This window comes from Triticum aestivum, chromosome 7D (genome assembly GCF_018294505.1).
Source record: "Triticum aestivum cultivar Chinese Spring chromosome 7D, IWGSC CS RefSeq v2.1, whole genome shotgun sequence".
NCBI classification, from domain to species: Eukaryota; Viridiplantae; Streptophyta; class Magnoliopsida; order Poales; family Poaceae; genus Triticum; species Triticum aestivum.
Genome location: NC_057814.1, coordinates 64,374,116 through 64,388,798, shown reverse-complemented (window position 1 = coordinate 64,388,798; position 14,683 = coordinate 64,374,116).

Sequence of the window (14,683 nt, the reverse complement as noted above, 5' to 3'; positions counted from 1 at the left end):
CGACTGTGGCATTATTATTCTTGCAGTTTCCTCTCGAGGAGTTATTCAGACCCTCGTTTGGCACCGGTATTACTATTCTGCAGTTTCCTCTCGAGGAGTCATTCAGACCCTCGTTTGGCACCAGTATTACTATTCTGCAGTTTCCTCTCGAGGAGTCATTCAGACCCTCGTTTGGCACCAGTATTACTATTCTGCAGTTTCCTCTCGAGGAGTCATTCAGACCCTCGTTTCGCACCAGTATTACTATTCTGCAGTTTCCACTCGAGGAGTCATTCAGACCCTCGTTTGGCACCCAGTATTTATTAACTCTATGTCTGAACGCACTGGTTAACTTGTTCATATGCTTCATGTTTTCATTTGTTATATCCTATGTCCGAACTGTCTTGCGAGTACTTTCATAGTACTCACCTGGCTTGTTGATTTGGCCAGATGTTGACGAAGGCGATCTCTTGGATGAAGAGTTTGATAGCGCGTCCAACGCCTAGAGGAGTCCCAGTCAGTCCTGCGCGATCCCAGATATTGGTCACTTGTATTATATACGCTTCCGCCACCCGCAATAAGTCTCCTCGAGCCTCACTCCGACGCTCGAAGAGCTGTAGTCTTCAGGAGTCATATCACTCGCTTCGCGGTGATATTTCCACCACCGTTATTATCGTGAGTTAGTAGTTATACCACCCTATCCGCCATCTTGTTTTATCGGCGTGCATGTAATAAATTGTTGGGCAGTCTCCGCTCAACCATGTATTATATTCCGTACTCCTGGTATTTTTTCTTCTGTGACCAAGATATTGTCTACCAGTGAGAAGGAATTCTTCCTTACTGGTCCGTAAAAGGGATTGGTCTCTCAATAATTATTTTATTGAAAAACCGGTCGTGACAGCCAGGAGAAAAGCGCGGGGGTTGAGCGGCAGAGTCCCATGGTTCAGAATCTGGCCAGGCGTGTCAGGTGCCGTAAGACATCGAGTGAACCTGCCAAAGGAGATCAGCCAGAGGAACTCCAGAAAAGACAGACCTTCATCTATCTGATTCTGCACAGCGTGTGGGCTGCCTGTAGCTCGAACAAACTGCATGCCAGAAGTCTGTCGAACATGGACCAGGGCGTCAGCTGCTTCTTCGATATCAGAATAAACAGACCATTCATCTTGCGGATCATCAGTGGTATTGCTCTCCCGCTCCACCCCATCCATGAGGGAGGAGCCAGTATACTGAAACAAGGCGCGAAGACTGATTCCACTGAAAGGTTGTGGTGCAGCCGGTCACACACCCCAACTGTCCGACTGCATCTGCTGGTGCTGTGAAGCCTGCTGCTCCCAAGCAGCGTCGATTTGCTGCTGCATCAGTTATTGGTGCTCCAGTGTACACATTTGCGCAGCTGTCAGGTATGGCAGCTCAAAGCGGTGGGGGGAAGCATTCATGGGAGGTGCATCATCTTCATTACCAACAAGGCCAGGTATAGTATCTCTTCCATTAAGCACATAGACACGGACTGACCAAGATCGACCCATGCCTGGCAAAGTGCCAATCCTCTTTACCACCAGACTATGGGGCACCTGCGCAATGTTACTAATGATCACACGAACTAGCAAAAGCTCCTTGTTCTGCCCCGGCTTGTGACATAGATCCAGCTTGCCAAAACAGGACACTGCTTTGTTAATGTAGTGGTCAGTCTGGTAGTCCATAGGAAAGGCTAAGAATAAGACCCAGGCCACAGACTGGAACGGGCACTGGCGCATGTTTTCAACCTCGTCGTGAGGTACAAAAGAGAAAGTCATATCATCATCAACATGATCTAACTGGTGCGGGCTTTCTAGAATGAACTGATCTCTAAGAGCAACATCCGCAAACGCCACCATCCCCACCCCAATCGGATAAACAAAAGCATCGGGTACTTCAAGATGGAAATCCTCAACCATGATGCGGACAATCTCATTGAGAACTAGCTGTTTCTGATGATCAGGAACCGGGGGTGTGACGGTGACTAGAGCATACCTCTCATGGCTGAGTGTCGGGTCATCCACCACAATCATATTGCGCGCCAAGCGATACTCCGGTCCGCGCTCGATCTGCGCCCCCATCGGCACAAACTGGAACAGCCTGACGGGGAAGTTAGCCATGGCAGTGGAGGGTGAGGCGTGCGTTAGAGCCGGAGGAGGCGATGGGCAAAGCAGGGGAATGGCTCTCTGCTCGTTGGCTGGCAGGGGTGGCGGAATAGGGAACTGGTGCTGACCTTGGAGCGGAATCGCCAGGCCAATCGCGTTGGTGGGGGAGGGCCCATCGTCAGTCACTATACGTTTGGGACGCCAAATCTTTTTACCCTTAGGAAGGTGGGATTTACGTCCGCGTGGCAGCACTGTTGACTGGGGCAGGGAGTGGAGGGAATCAGTGGTGGTGATCGCCTGACGGTCCAGCTTCTTTCTTTGCAAAAATAATCGTGCAATATTTTTGGAACCACAGCGCTGCACGACATGACCCAGCAACTTGCATTTGGAACACCAAAGAAGGCCAGGACACCCAATTCGTTCGTGGGCCAAACTGTTGCAGATGGTGCAATTTGGCGATGCTGGGCCCTTTGGCCGGTGGATACAAAAGCAAGCCCGCTCAAAATTATGGCATGAATCGCAATGTTTAGCATGGCAATTAGATGACGTGTGACCCTGTGCAAAACAACGGGAACATTGACCCAAAATATCGAAAATGATCTTCGAGGAAGGCATATCATTTAATCCAAAGATCTGTCGGATACTGGTCTCCTCATAATTAGCCTGCCTCAAGTCCAAGATCTCCTCCAAAATGTGTGCGGGAATGTTGCACCAATTGCGTGCATTGCGATTCTTGCCAAAAGATTTTTTGGTAAGGAAATTATGATTCTCCAGGGATAGCGGAAATTCCAAGCTACCAAATTGTAAGGTTTCCTTGTTCAGAATTGCACTAGAAGGAAGATCCTCATGAACATGACCAAGACCATGATCATCACAATGAGTGGATACATCATCAAAAGAACGTAGCAAGTTAGTTGAGATGTGCTTGGAGAAACCAAATTTTACCAACTCCTGCTGAGATGAATCATCCTTGGCCGCACTTTGCTCGAGAAAGCCAAGAGTATGGCGAACAGCCTTGGGTAATCGTGAACCAATTTCCTTGATTTCATGTGACGTGCTCCATCCATATGAACCATTAAAAGGAGCAATCCAAGGCTGTTTAAACAGTCCAAAATGGCACACGAAATCTGGCCAAACTCTATCCCTTAGGGCATAGATAAAGTGACCCACCTTGTTTGAGGCCACAGAAAACCGAAAGCTTTGTGATCCAATATGAACAACATTGAATCTAGACGCATTCCCTCCAATGCAACATTGAAGTGCCAAACTAACCGAGTCACAAGATAGGGGAAAGGAGGCAGAAGAGAAGGTGACCACCAAGAAAAACTCCTTGGAGGTAGGTGAAGGGGAGAAATGGACCGAAGATTTGAACCGTCGACGAACCTGTTCCTCGTCCTTGAGGCCGGGGTTGAAATCCCAATGGAGGAGCCCTTCCATGGTGTAGAAGGAGGGTTCATGGCCGCCGGAGTTGGAGGAGTTCGCCGTGGGTGGAGGTGGAGGTGGGGGTGGAGGGAGCCAACTTTGGGCTTTCAAACTTGTCAAGGAGTTGAAATATATTGCCGCCTCCTTCATCAGTTCGGACTTTTGGATGAGTTGGCTGGAGCATGAATTCAATATGGTATCTGAGCCAAGAGGTCTTGAGTTCAAGACTCTGCCAATGTAGTATTACAATAAAAAGATTCTGCGGCCTACATCAATCCCACGTCTAAGGAATAATATAGCCTAGACGTGAGGGGGAGTGTTGAAATATATTGCCCGCCTCCCTTCATCAGTTCAGACTTTTGGATGAGTTGGCTGGAGCATGAATTCAATATTGCTGCCCCAACTCCATCAACCGGAGTGATAACATCAACATTAGAAGGCATCATTCCCTTTGCTGCCCCAACTCCACCAACTTGAGGTGGAACTACCGGAACATTGTTCGACCCTTGTGATGGGTTGAGCTGTGATGGATTGACCCAATAGTGAGATGAATGCATGTGGTAATGCCGAGAATGGTGATAGAATAGTTTGAACGAAACTCACAATGTTCCACTCTGGCGTCGGCGGCATCTCTGGCACTGGTTGGCCTTGCATGGAATAAAGATTGGCCACCATATGTTGTAAAGACTTCACTAGATCATCTTGTGCCTTCAGCTTGGCCCGGTTTTCATCTCGTTCTTTCTCGGTGTCAATCAGCCGAGTCTACAATATGGCAATGCAAATGTCATTCATGTTGAAATGCAATGCAGGACCATGAAGTATCAATGAAGAAGCACTGACCTGAATATCCTCAATAATGCTCACGGAATGTGGTACGGGACGCTCTACGGTAGGAGTAGAGCCAGTACTCATAGCATGGAGCGTGTTGACTCTCGGAAGGGAGGAGGTTATGACAGAATTGAGGTGAACCGCCATCCGGCCATTCGGTCTACCGCCTGCCGCGGCAATGGCCACAAGAGGGTCAAACGGTAGCACGTGAGGATCAGCATCAGGCCCGTACGTCTCCTTCAATTTTTTGGTGTAGTTCTCTCCATCTGACCGGGCTTTAGAGCTGATCCAGTCCCTCTCCGGGTGGAGAGGATCCTTGTACTTGTCGCCTTTGCTACGTTTGATGGTCCATGCCTCGAAGTAAGTGACATCCTTGCCCGTGTCTTCTTTCTGCAAAAGAAAGCGATCCAAACAATCAAGGGAATGCTCACAAATGAAAGAGAACATGATGAAAAGGACGTGGTTTCCTACATGTTTTGAGACGACACCTCGGATGGTGAGGTTGCCTTGACGGTGTCCTCAACCCCCATTAACTTACGGCGTTCAGATATTACTTTGTGTTCATCCTGCCACCCTGGATCTGTCCACCGTTCCACGATCTTCTCCCATCATGGACGTTTGTCAGCGCACCACCGAGGAATCACCTGTAAATTAAACAAATACATCTTAGTAAGGATTCTAAATTTCCGGTAATGTAGGGAATAGCAAGCATCCATCGTCACTTGCCTTGAAGTAATTGTCCCGTGAAAGATGCGTCCCTCGAGCCTCCTGTTTGGAAATCCTATGGTTGAGATAGTCCGCGTGATACTTGACCACTAACCGGACGCGCTCCTCATAGTGCATGTCGTGGACTAGTTTCTTGGCAATATTCTCGACCACCACATTTGCAGGATCCTTCTGACCCTCGATGCATGTATAGAAATCCTACAAACATGCATACATGTGAGAAGGGTTAAATCATGACTATGGCAAATTTAAACCTTTTGGTATTGACATTTAGGTGTTTGAAAAGACTTACCCAGAAATCGTTGACCACTCGCATGGCTCTGTTATCATAAACCCTCTGACACATATCCAGGAAATCCGGTGCAAGTTTGTAGTGATCCCATCACCAAGCTGGCTCAATGATACCATTCGGCAAAGTGACCAGTCCAGGATAATTTAACCTACAAAGACCCCCAATGATGCCACTCGGCGACCGTGGCAGACGCCTCTCACCACCTTTTAGTAAGCAAGAACCGTTCTTACCTACGCATCAAAACCACAATGATAGTTTGTAAGGTTGGTGATGTTTTAACCTTCACAAGGACCGGGCGTAGCCACACTCGGTTCAACTAAAGTGAGAGAGACAGACACCCGCCAGTCACCTTTAAGCAACGAGTGCTCGCAACGGTGAAACCAGTCTCGCGTAAGCGTACGCGTAATGTCGGCCCGGGCCGCTTCATCTCACAATACCGCCGAACCAAAGTATGACATGCTGGTAAGCAGTATGACTTATATCGCCCACAACTCACTTGTGTTCTACTCGTGCATATGACATCTACGCATAAAACCAGGCTCGGATGCCACTGTTTGGGAACGTAGTAATTTCAAAAAATTTCCTACGCACACGCAAGATCATGGTGATGCATAGCAACGATAGGGAGAGTGTTGTCCACGTACCCTCGTAGACCGAAAGCGGAAGCGTTAAAACAACGCGGTTGATGTAGTCGTACGTAGCCACGATCCGACCGATCAAGTACCGAACGTACGGCACCTCCGAGTTCAGCACACGTTCAGCTCAATGACGTCCCTCGAACTCCGATCCAGCCGAGTGTTGAGGGAGAGTTTCGTCAGCACAACGGCGTGGTGACGATGATGATGTTCTACCGACGCAGGGCTTCGCCTAAGCACCGCTACGATATTATCGAGGTGTAATATGGTGGAGGGGGGCACCGCACACGGCTAAGAGATCAATGATCAATTGTTGTGTCTTTGGGGTGCCCCCCTGCCCCCGTATATAAAGGCGCAAGGGGCGAGGCGGCCGGCCTAGGAGGAGGGCGCGCCAAGGGGGAGTCCTACTCCCACCGGGAGTAGGACTCCTTCTTTCCTTGTTGGAGTAGGAAAAAGGGAAGGGAGAAGGAGAAAGAAGGAAGGGGGCGCCCCCCTCCCTAGTCCAATTCGGACTAGTCCATGGGGAGGGGTGCGGCCACCCTTTGGGGCCTTTTTCCCCTTTCCCGTATGGCCGATTAAGGCCCAATACGAATTCCTGTAACTCTCCGGTACTCCGAAAAATACCCGAATCACTCGGAACCTTTCCGATGTCCGAATATAGTCGTCCAATATATCGATCTTTACGTCTCGACCATTTCGAGACTCCTCATCAAGTCCCTGATCTCATCCGGGACTCCGAACACCTTCAGTACATCAAAACACATAAACTCATAATATAACCGTCATCTAACTTTGAGCGTGCGGACCCTACGGGTTCGAGAACTATGTAGACATGACCGAGACACGTCTCCGGTCAATAACCAATAGCGGAACCTGGATGCTCATATTGGCTCCCACATATTCTACGAAGATCTTTATCGGTCAGACCGCATAACGACATACGTTGTTCCCTTTGTCATCGGTATGTTACTTTCCCGAGATTCGATCGTCGGTATCTTAATACCTAGTTCAATCTCGTTACCGGCAAGTCTCTTTACTCGTTTCGTAATACATCATCCCACAACTAACTCATTAGTTACAATGCTTGCAAGGCTTATAGTGATGTGCATTACTGAGTGGGCCCAGCGATACCTTTCTGACAATCGGAGTGACAAATCCTAATCTCGAAATACGCCAACCCAACAAGTACCTTTGGAAGCACCTGTAGAGTACCTTTATAATCACCCAGTTACGTTGTGACGTTTGGTAGTACACAAAGTGTTCCTCCGGTAAACGGGAGTTGCATAATCTCATAGTCATAGGAACATGTATAAGTCATGAAGAAAGCAATAGCAACATACTAAACGATCGAGTGCTAAGCTAACGGAATGGGTCAAGTCAATCACATCATTCTCCTAATGGTGTGATCTCGTTAATCAAATGATAACTCATGTCTATGGCTAGGAAACATAACCATCTTTGATGAACGAGCTAGTCAAGTAGAGGCATACTAGTGACACTCTGTTTGTCTATGTATTCACACACATGTATCAAGTTTCCAGTTAATACAATTCTAGCATGAATATAAACATTTATCATGATATAAGGAAATAAATAATAACTTTAGTATTGCCTCTAGGGCATATTTCCTTCAGTCTCCCACTTGCACTTGAGTCAATAATCTAGTTCACATCGCCATGTGATTTAACATCAATAGTTCACATCACCATGTGATTAACACCCATAGTTCACATCGTCATGTGACCAACACCCAAAGGGTTTACTAGAGTCAGTAATCTAGTACACATCGCTTATGTGATTAACACCCAAAGAGTACTAAGGTGTGATCATGTTTTGCTTGTGAGATAATTTTAGTCAACGGGTCTGTCACATTCAGATCCATAAGTATTTTGCAAATTTCTATGTCTACAATGCTCTGCACGGAGCTACTCTAGCTATTTTCTCCCACTTTCAATATGTATCTAGACCGAGACTTAGAGGCACCTAGATTAGGGTCAAAACTTGCATCGACGTAACCCTTTACGATGAACCTTTTGTCACTTCCATAATCGAGAAACATATCCTTATTCCACTAAGGATAATTTTGACCGCTGTCCAGTGATCTACTCCTAGATCACTATTGTACTCCCTTGCGAAAATCAGTGTAGGGCATACAATAGATCTGGTACACAGCATGGCATACTTTATAGAACCGATGGCCGAGGCATAGGGAATGACTTTCATTCTTTTTCTATCTTCTGCCGTGGTCGGGCTTTGAGTCTTACTCAATTTCACACCTTGTAACACGGGCAAGAAACTCTTTCTTTGACTGTTCCATTTTGAACCACTTCAAAATCTTGTTAAGGTATGTACTCATTGAAAAAACTTATCAAGCGTCTTGATCTATCTCTATAGATCTTGATGCTCAATATGTAAGCAGCTTCACCGAGGTCTTTCTTTGCAAAAAAACTCCTTTCAAACACTCCTTTATGCTTTGCAGAATAATGCTACATTATTTCCGATCAACAATATATCATTCACATCAACAATATAATGCATTTGTTTCAGAATAATGCTCCCACTCACTTTCTTGTAAATACAGGCTTCACCGCAAGTCTGTATAAAACTATATGCTTTGATCAACTTATCAAAACGTATATTCCATCTCCGAGATGCTTGCACCATTCCATAGATGGATCGCTGGAGTTTGCATATTTTGTTAGCACCTTTAGGATTGACAAAACCTTCTGGTTGCATCATATACAACTCTTCTTTAATGAATCCATTAAGGAATGCAGTTTTGTTTATCCATTTGCCAGATTTCATAAAATGTGGCAATTGCTAACATGATTCGGACAGACTTAAGCATCGCTGCGAGTGAGAAAATCTCATCGTATTCAACACTTTGAACTTTGTCAAAAACCTTTTTCCGACAAGTCTAGCTTTGTAGATAGTAACACTACTATCAGCGTCCGTCTTCCTCTTGAAGATCCATTTATTTTTATGGCTCGCCGATCATTGGGCAAGTCAATCAAAGTCCATACTTTGTTCTCATACATGGATCCCATCTCAGATTTCATGGCCTCAAGCCATTTTACGGAATCTGGGCTCACCATCGCTTCTTCATAGTTCGTAGGTTCGTCATGGTCTAGTAACATAACCTCCAGAACAGGATTACCGTACCACTCTGGTGCGGATCTTACTCTGGTTGACCTACGAGGTTCAGTAACAACTTGATCTGAAGTTTCATGATCATCATCATTAACTTCCTCACTAATTGGTGTAGGTGTCACAGGAACCGGTTTCTGTGATGAACTACTTTCCAATAAGCGATGAGGTATAGTTACCTCATCAAGTTCTACTTTCCTCCCACTCACTTCTTTTGAGAGAAACTCCTTCTCTAGAAAGGATCCATTCTTAGCAACGAATGTCTTGCCTTCGGATCTGTGATAGAAGGTGTACCCAACTGTCTCCTTTGGGTATCCTATGAAGACACATTTCTCCGATTTGGGTTTGAGCTTATCAGGATGAAACTTTTTCACATAAGCATCGCAACCCCAAATTTTAAGAAACGACAACTTTGGTTTCTTGCCAAACCACAGTTCATAAGATGTCGTCTCAACGGATTTAGATGGTACCCTATTTAACATGAATGCAGCTGTCTCTAATGTATAACCCCAAAACGATAGTGGTAGATCGGTAAGAGACATCATATATCGCACTATATCTAATAAAGTACGGTTACGATGTTAGGACACACCATTATACCGTGGTGTTCCAGGTGGCGTGAGTAGTGAAACTATTTCACATTGTTTTAACTGAAGGTCAAACTCGTAACTCAAATACTCTTCTCCACGATCAGATCGTAGAAACTTTATTTTCTTGTTACGATGATTTTCCGCTTCACTCTGAAATTATATGAACTTTTCAAATGTTTCAGACTTCTGTTTCATTAAGTAGATATACCCATATCTGCTCAAATCATCTGTGAAGGTCAGAAAATAATGATACCTGCTACGAGCCTCAATTTTCATCGGACCACATACATCTGTATGTATGATTTCCAACAAATCTGTTGCTCTCTCCATAGTTCCGGAGAACGGCATTTTAGTCATCCTGCCCATGAGGCACGGTTCGCAAGCATCAAGTGATTCATAATCAAGTGATTCCAAAATCCCATCAGTATGGAGTTTCTTCATGCGCTTTACACCAATATGACCTAAACGGCAGTGCCACAAATAAGTTGCACTATCGTTATTAACTTTGCATCTTTTGGCTTCATTATTATGAATATGTGTATCACTACGATCGAGATCCAACAAACCATTTTATTGGGTGTACGACCATAGAAGGTTTTATTCATGTAAACAGAACAACAATTATTCTCTAATTTAAATGAATAACCGTATTGCAACAAACATGATCAAATCATATTCATGCTCAACGCAAACACCAAATAACACTTATTTAGTTTCAACACTAATCCCGAAAGTATAGGGAGTGTGCGATGATGATCATATCAATCTTGGAACTACTTCCAACACACATCGTCATCTCGCCTTTTACTAGTCTCTGTTTATTCTGCAACTCCCGTTTCGAGTTACTACTCTTAGTAACTGAACCAGTATCAAATGCCGAGGGGTTGCTATAAACACTAGTAAAGTACACATCAATAACATGTATATCCAATATACCTTTGTTCACTTTGCCATCCTTCTTATCCACCAAATACTTGGGGTAGTTCCGCTTCCAGTGACCAGTCCCTTTGCAGTAGAAGCACTTAGTCTCAGGCTTAGGACCAGACTTAGGCTTCTTCACTTGAGCAGCAACTTGCTTGCCGTTCTTCTTGAAGTTCCCCTTCTTCCCTTTGCCCTTTTCTTGAAACTAGTGGTCTCGTCAACCATCAACACTTGATGTTTTTCTTGATTTCTACCTTCGTTGATTTCAGCATCACGAAGAGCTCGGGAATTAATTTCGTCATCCCTTGCATACTATAGTTCATCACGAAGTTCTACTAACTTGGTGATGGTGACTAGAGAATTCTCTCAATCACTATTTTATCTGGAAGATTAACTCCCACTTGATTCAAGCGATTGTAGTACCCAGACAATCCGAGCACATGCTCACTGCTTGAGCTATTCTCCTCCATCTTTTAGCTATAGAACTTGTTGGAGACTTCATATCTCTCCACTCGGGTATTTGCTTGAAATATTAACTTCAACTCCTGGAACATCTCATATGGTCCATGACGTTCAAAACGTCTTTGAAGTCCCGATTCTAAGCCGTTAAGAATGGTGCACTAAACTATCAAGTAGTCATCATATTGAGCTAGCCAAACGTTCATAACGTCTGCATCTGCTCCTGCAATAGGTCTATCACCTAGCGGTGCATCAAGGACATAATTCTTCTGTGCAGCAATGAGGATAATCCTCAGATCACGGATCCAATCCGCATCATTGCTACTAACATCTTTCAACATAATTTTTCTCTAAGAACATATCAAAATAAACATAGGGAAGCAACAACACGAGCTATTGATCTACAACATAATTTGCAAAATACTATCAGGACTAAGTTCATGATAAATTTAAGTTCAATTAATCATATTACTTAAGAACTCCCACTTAGATAGATATCCCTCTAATCATCTAAGTGATCACATGATCCAAATCAACTAAACCATAACCGATCATCACGTGAAATGGAGTAGTTTTCAATGGTGAACATCACTATGTTGATCATATCTACTATATGATTCACGCTCGACCTTTCGGTCTCAGTGTTTCGAGGCCATATCTGCATATGCTAGGCTCGTCAAGTTTAACCTGAGTATTCTGCGTGTGCAAAACTGGCTTGCACCCGTTGTAGATGGACGTAGAGATTATCACACCCGATCATCACGTGGTGTCTGGGCACGACGAACTTTGGCAACGGTGCATACTCAGGGAGAACACTTTTATCTTGAAATTTAGTGAGAGATCATCTTATAATGCTACCGTCAATCAAAGCAAGATAAGATGCATAAAAGATAAACATCACACGCAATCAATATAAGTGATATGATATGGCCATCATCATCTTGTGCTTGTGATCTCCATCTCCGAAGCACCGTCATGATCACCATCGTGACCGGCGCGACACCTTGATCTCCATCGTAGCATCGTTGTCGTCTCGCCAACTATTGCTTCTACGACTATCGCTACCACTTAGTGATAAAGTAAAACAATTACATGGCGATTGCATTGCATACAATAAAGCGACAACCATATGGCTCCTGCCAGTTGCCGATAACTCGGTTACAAAACATGATCATCTCATACAATAAAATTTAGCATCATGTCTTGACCATATCAAATCACAACATACCCTTCTAAAACAAGTTAGACGTCCTCTACTTTGTTGTTGCAAGTTTTACGTGGCTCCTACGGGCTTAGCAAGAACCGTTCTTACCTACGCATCAAAACCACAACGATAGTTTGTCAAGTTGGTGCTGTTTTAACCTTCACAAGGACCGGGCGTAGCCACACTCGGTTCAACTAAAGTGAGAGAGACAGACACCCGCCAGTCACCTTTAAGCAACGAGTGCTCGCAACGGTGAAACCAGTCTCGCGTAAGCGTACGCGTAATGTCGGTCCGGGCCGCTTCATCTCACAATACCGCCGAACCCAAGTATGACATGCTGGTAAGCAGTATGACTTATATCGCCCACAACTCACTTGTGTTCTACTCGTGCATATGACATCTACGCATAAAACCAGGCTCGGATGCCACTGTTGGGGAACGTAGTAATTTCAAAAAAATTCCTACGCACACGCAAGATCATGGTGATGCATAGCAACGAGAGGGGAGAGTGTTGTCCACGTACCCTCGTAGACCGAAAGCGGAAGCACTAAAACAATGCGGTTGATGTAGTTGTACGTCTTCACGATCCGACTGATCAAGTACCGAACGTACGGCACCTCCGAGTTCAGCACACGTTCAGCTCGATGACGTCCCTCGAACTCCGATCCAGCCAAGTGTTGAGGGACAGTTTCGTCAGCACGACGGCGTGGTGACGATGATGATGTTCTACCGACGCAAGGCTTCGCCTAGGCACCGCTACGATATTATCGAGGTGTAATATGGTGGAGGGGGGCACCGCACACGGATAAGAGATCAATGATCAATTGTTGTGTCTTTGGGGTGCCCCCTGCCCCCGTATATAAAGGAGCAAGGGGGGAGGCGGCCGGCCTAGAGAGGAGGGCGCGCCAAGGGGGGAGTCCTACTCCCACCGGGAGTAGGACTCCTCCTTTCCTTGTTGGAGTAGGAAAAAGGGAAGGGAGAAGGAGAAAGAAGGAAGGGGGCGCCCCCCCTCCCTAGTCCAATTCGGACTAGTCCATGGGGAGGGGTGCGGCCACCCTTTGGGGCCTTTTTCTCCTTTCCCGTGTTCCCCATTAAGGCCCAATACGAATTCCCGTAACTCTCCGGTACTCCGAAAAATACCCGAATCACTCGGAACCTTTCCGATGTCCGAGTATAGTCGTCCAATATATCGATCTTTACGTCTTGACCATTTCGAGACTCCACGTCAAGTCCGTGATCTCATCCGGGACTCCGAACTCCTTCGGTACATCAAAACACATATACTCATAATATAACCGTCATCTAACTTTAAGCGTGCGGACCCTACGGGTTCGAGAACTATGTAGACATGACCGAGACACGTCTCCGGTCAATAACCAATAGCAGAACCTGGATGCTCATATTGGCTCCCACATATTCTACGAAGATCTTTATCGGTCAGACCGCATAACAACATATGTTGTTCCCTTTGTCATCGGTATGTTACTTGCCTGAAATTCGATCGTCGGTATCTTAATACCTAGTTCAATCTCGTTACCGGCAAGTCTCTTTACTCGTTCCATAATACATCATCCCGCAACTAACTCATTAGTTACAATGCTTGCAAGGCTTATAGTGATGTGCATTACTGAGTGGGCCCAGAGATACCTCTCCGACAATCGGAGTGACAAATCCTAATCTCGAAATACGCCAACCCAACAAGTACCTTTGGAAGCACCTGTAGAGTACCTTTATAATCACCCAGTTACATTGTGATGTTTGGTAGCACACAAGGTGTTCCTCCGGTAAACGGGAGTTGCATAATCTCATAGTCATAGGAACATGTATAAGTCATGAAGAAAGCAATAGCAACATACTAAACGATCGAGTGCTAAGCTAACGGAATGGGTCAAGTCAATCACATCATTCTCCTAATGATGTGATCTCGTTAATCAAATGAAAACTCATGTCTATGGCTAGGAAACATAATCATCTTTGATCAACAAGCTAGTCAAGTAGAGGCATACTAGTGACACTCTGTTTGTCTATGTATTCACACACATGTATCAAGTTTCCAGTTAATACAATTCTAGCATGAATAATAAACATTTATCATGATATGAGGAAATAAATAATAACTTTATTATTGCCTCTAGGGCATATTTCCTTCAATCCTCCACCACCTCCTCCGAAAATCCTCCTCGTCCTTCTCCTCACACGCCTCATCCCCATCCTCTGTTTCCTCCTCCTGAGCACGGTGAAGCACTGCATCAGAGGGCCGAGGAGAAGAAAGAGGTGCTCTACTCCGGGCTGCTTTACGTACTCCTCCTGCCTCACAAACTCCCCCTCCTTGTCTGCCTCCTCGTCCGCCCCCTCCTCCT